The sequence below is a fragment of the Fukomys damarensis genome, unplaced genomic scaffold (genome assembly GCF_012274545.1).
Source record: "Fukomys damarensis isolate Sample0158 unplaced genomic scaffold, DMR_v1.0_HiC HiC_scaffold_18, whole genome shotgun sequence".
In the NCBI taxonomy this organism is placed as follows: domain Eukaryota; kingdom Metazoa; phylum Chordata; class Mammalia; order Rodentia; family Bathyergidae; genus Fukomys; species Fukomys damarensis.
The window spans coordinates 45,204,455-45,209,631 of NW_022900930.1; the positions used below are offsets into that span (position 1 = coordinate 45,204,455).

General features: G+C 42.0%; 1 pseudogene; it reads right to left on the reverse strand.

The window, feature by feature from the left end:
• Positions 1-1,737: 1,737 nt before the first annotated feature.
• LOC104862914 lies at positions 1,738-4,500 on the reverse strand (annotated as a pseudogene).
• Positions 4,501-5,177: the final 677 nt, after the last annotated feature.

Here is a 5,177-nt window from a genome sequence, read left to right on the forward strand (position 1 = left end):
GCGCACCGCTCTCCCAGCGCCCACTTGTGCCTTTGCTGCAGAAGCCCCTAGCAAGATACGAAACGGCGCCGTTTTGCCCGTCTTCTGACTGGTGACTCATGACTCTAGAGACCCAAGCTCCACAAATCCAGAATTTCCTCAAACCCAATATTATTGAAAAGATTGCAAAAATAATTTATATTAAAAAGTCTGACATGGATAATATTGATTTATTTCACTCTCTTTCTTTGTCACTTTTTCCCTGTCATTTTATTTTGAAAGAAATGAGTGACATCATGCTAGCTATATATAGTAACAAAGATATATAGCGATATAGAGATATACTTAGTAGATATAGATAGTAACACAATTTTCATGTGCAGGTATCCTAGATCTGATGTGACATTCCCAAAACTGCTCCTAACTTTAGGGTGGGCTCTGTTATAAGCTGGATGTTGGTATCCCCAGCCCTATAGTGAAGCACTGCAAGACTAACTCCCATGTGATGGTGTTAGAAGGTGACTTCTTTGGGACATGATATGGATTATAGGGGTGGGGCCCTTGCAAGTGGGATTAGTGACCTGTAAAGGAGCCTAGGGAGCTCTCTAGCCTTCTGTTTGTCCTATGAGAATCAGAAGAAGGCTGTCATCTATGAGAGCCCCCACCAGAATTCAGCCACACCAGCATCCTGATCTTGGACTTTCTGCCTGTAGAACTGTGAAAAATGAATTTCTTTTGTGTGAGCTACCCAGTCCACCAGTCTATTGTTCTGTTTCAGCAAATAAAATTGACTAAGACACTTTCAATGCCAAAATGTAGCACTGCCCTGCATTAAATGAATAGAATATTGCATAAAAACAACTTTATCACTATGCTGAAGCACTTATCAAGCCCCATTGTGTGATGCCTCTTATGTGGAACTACCATCAGCCTCATCAGTTAATGAGCATGATAAAGAAACCTTTGTTAAAACCCTAACTGCATCTGGATATAAACAGAACTACATAGATAGACATTTAAACATTAGCGCTTTGCTCAAAATATCCTGAACAGATACAGTTGGTGCCTGGGTCTGATTTTTGTTGCTGTAACAAATTACCTGAGGTAGTTGGTTTATGAAAAGAGGTTCACTGAGCTCATGGTTCTAGAGGTTGGAAAGGTAAAGATCAGAACACTGGAATCTGATGAGGGCTTTGTGCGGTATCCTTGCATGGAGAGAATAGGTGTAACAACTCTTTCTAGAGAAAACTACCCAGTCTCAAGAGGACTAACCCAATCTTGAGGGAGCGATCTTAATCCAGGCATGAGGACAGAGTCCACATGACCTAGTCTTGGGTGTTTTGTTAAAGCACTGGAAATGGACCAAGACAGCTGGTCTTTTCCTCCTCAACTCTAAATGTTGTTACTCTGTCCAGCATCTGGAGTTTCAGACCTTATCAGTGTTTAACCAGAAATGAGTCAGGCTTCAGTTTCAGATGACTTTAGCTCAAATAATTCAACACCATTAGGGCCCCATAATTTAACTGAAACTCTGAAAATGTGATCTTTCTAATTTGCAGCAACAATATTGCTTTATCTGCCAAATTCAAAGAGTGTGTGTGCATTTTGGAAGTTGGAATAGATTGTTGGACCAAGGGCTTTGATTTTTTATGAAAAATTATAACAAGCCCTTTACTATTTTATAAATGCCATGAGAGAAACTGGTCAGTTTATAATGAAAGGTAGAAAACGTTTCCTTTGTTTCCTTCTTCCAGCCCTTCACTGTGCTGAAGAGATGTTGAGTTCTTCCAGAGTTTTGGCTAGCTGGGTGGTTTCTGAGCTGACCCAACTCTCCAGGCGGGCAGTTCCTATGCAGTCTTCCTGTTATTGGATCTACAACTCTGCCCACTTTGAAGACAACCTCTGCCAGTTCATGTTTCACATGCTTTGTTCAAGGAACAGCTAAAGCTTTGAGAAGTACAATATCCCCCCAACAGCCACTGCTGAAGGGCACCATAAGCAAAGGAGATTTTTCACTTATTGAAATACTTTAATAAGTAGGGATCCAGAACAGGTCTAATCACTCTTACTTTAGCGGATTTTTTTTTGTTTTTTGCATTGCTGTATCAATCACCTTCCCCACTATCTATTTGGCATGTGCAGATGGCTGAGGTACTGCTATTCTGTGGCTTTGATGACCTCAGGGTTCCAGTGTGCAGCCACAAAGCCCAAGAGCGCTGCCAGAGCAGATGTACGTCACGCCGCAAAACTCATGGAAGGGACCTGCCTTCTCTGGGTATCAGCTCCTCTTGGCTTCCTTGCATCCACTGTTCCCCTAGATTCATAAGAAAGTAGGGTATTACTTTTGTTTCTTTTTGTTTCTCTTTTCCTTCCTTCCTTCTTTCTTGTTACCTAAGGAGTGAAATTGTTCATATCCTTCATCCTAACCAGAAGCTGACGTCCCTTCCATTCTTATTTTAAAATAATCAGGATGTCACAAAACAAGCTGGAAACCCTTCGTGTTTAACAGATATCTGATTATAAAAGGACTTTTTTCCCTCACTTCACCAGCCCTCTATAGTAATGCACTTTTCCCTCTCTTACGACCTACATCCAGAGGCACTACCATTACCTGACCATGTTTGCTGCTGAAATGAGTGAAGTCGGGACTGTGGAGAGGTCCAGGCCGAGAGCAAGACAGCTGCAGGCAGCCAACACCCAGGCTCACCAAGGGAGCCGGTTCAGATGCCCTGCTGGACGCAGTTCACACAGAATTACACAAAAAGTGGATTTAAGCCAGGTCCAGGGCATAGATTTCCTTAACTATGCTTTTTAAATGCTCTCTCAGTCATTCAATGTGAAAAGACTCATAAGAATATGATCATAATGTGACTTTCTTATATAGTTTGGGTAATTTTTGAGAAGTATATGGGTACATTAGCTGGATGGTTTAGACTTTATTCCATATTATAGATAATCTTTCTAGTTTGTATAGTACTAGGGTGTGAGGGAAAACTTTGTTATTTTTTAAGACAGATTCCAGAACCAATCAGGCAGACACAAATGACAAGGGATTACCTTGACACCCAATTGCAGCAAACAGCTCTACACGGGAATTAGTCTCAGTTGGAACAAGCAGGTAATAATAGCTGCTGGGTATTTAGCCATTTAACCATATGCCAGGGGCTACAGTGAGCACTGTGAGAGAGTGTTTTAGATATGCACAAAACACTGCCCAATCAGTGGGCTTTATTGCCGCTTTACATTTAAGGAAACTGGCAGGAGAGGTTAAATAATTCATATATTCAATCAATATTTATGGTACATTCACTGTCTGCAGGAACGGGGATGGATGCTTATTACTGACAAATAAGGCAAGCTTATAATTTAATGGAATGGAATTACTAAACATCTTTTCCCTCCCCTTTTGAGTTTTGTGCTAAACTAGAAATAAAGCACCAAACATTGAAGCAAAGATCAAAATGTCAGTGAAGGTAGAATGTCAGAGAAAGCCTGTTAGATTTTCTATCCCCAGTCACTGGTCCTGCTGGACAGATGGAGGCCTAACTTCCTCCCTTCCTGCCTGCCTTCCTTCCTTCCAGAATAAGCTTCTTTCCCAGAATGCAAAGTGGTCCAGGCTACTGTTCCTGCCAGCAGACCAGCAGCAGAGAAGAGAAGTCTTATAGGGCTAAGCCACCGTGTCTTGTTCTTTCACTCAAACTCTCCAACATGACATATCGTTGTTAAGAGGAGGCATAGAGAGAGGCACAAAGATTCTGCCAAAAGAAGCAACTGCACTGTAAACAGGAGGTCAGAGGTCTTTGGATGTTGAAGACATTAAAGAAAAAATTTTGGTGTGCATTTAATTTATTCTTATTTCTATGTGCTCTGTGAAGCAGGAGTATAGAATACTACAAGAAGGAGAAAGCATGTGCTAAGTCCCTGAAGCAGGCAGTGATGTATAGTGTGCAGACCCAGAGAGCCAGGGGGCTGTAGCACAAGGAAAGAGAGAAAGCGTAAAAGGTAGCTGCAGAAATAGACAAAGACATGTTGGCCAGAGCCTATGGAAAGTGAAGCACTGTGAAAGTTAAATTATGCACCTTAGAAAGACATGAAAATGTTTTAAGCAGATAATTAACATCATCCACGTAGAAAAGTCAAAGAGCTTTAAGGATTTTTTTTTTCAACCAGGTACTAATCCTTCTTGTACAGTCAGATTCCTTCTAAGCAAACCTACCAGCGCACTGAGACTTCGGAGGATATTTTTAGTTTCCTGACTGACTGGTACCCAAAGTGGCTTCGAGTGTGTGCTGGAACTTGTGTGGAGATATCTTCATTTAATAGACTGGCCTTCAAGTAGCTGTTTCATTGATTCATGTCTTTCCTTTTTAAACTTTAATTTAGCAAAGCATACCAGGTGTCAGAGCAGATGAGGCTTCTCTGTCCTTGATTGGGCTGGTCCGGCTCTGCGAATAACACAGTCCAATCCATCCACGTCACTGCAAACCCCGCGTCTCTGGGACTGAGGACAGGACTTCGCATGGGCACTCTTCTTCCCAGCTATTGTACCCCCTCGGGGAACTGCATCTGTACAGATCCGAGCCTCTCTTCTCAAAGGGGTGCAGTTCTAAGATAGTACCAGGGCATGTTATTTTTAAGAGGATTCCAGAACCAATCGGGTAGACGCAGATAATGCGGGGTTACTATGTTGACACCGGGTGGAAGCAGCTTTCCAGGGAGAGCAGTGGCGTACAAGGAGGCCTCATGGAACCCACAAGAAATGTGTGGAGATGTAGTTATCTGAGGTCTAAGCAGGCTGTGAGTGGCAAAAAGGCTTCGGACCAGCTTGTAGCAGACCTTCTCTGTCAGGATACAGACTAATCAGCAAACCACAATTTCATTTGCGGTGCTGTAAGAAAGGAAAGAGGGCTTAAAATAATAAAGTCAAAAATCATTTTTTTAAAGTGAGAAAACTAAAACCCAAGTTACATGTTTAGGTTTTCAATCTACTGCTAATGTGTATTTCGTCTACTTCCAAAAAGCTGTGGAGGCAACTTCCGGTTCTCACAACCCATCACTTTGGATATTACACGACCAGACAGGAAGGCGCTCTCAAAAGGATCTTGGAGCTTCTGAAATGCTGAGCACGGATGTTGCAGATACTTGGATTGATTTAGTGTTTCTAATAGGCTGTACTTTTTCATCTTCACATTTGATCT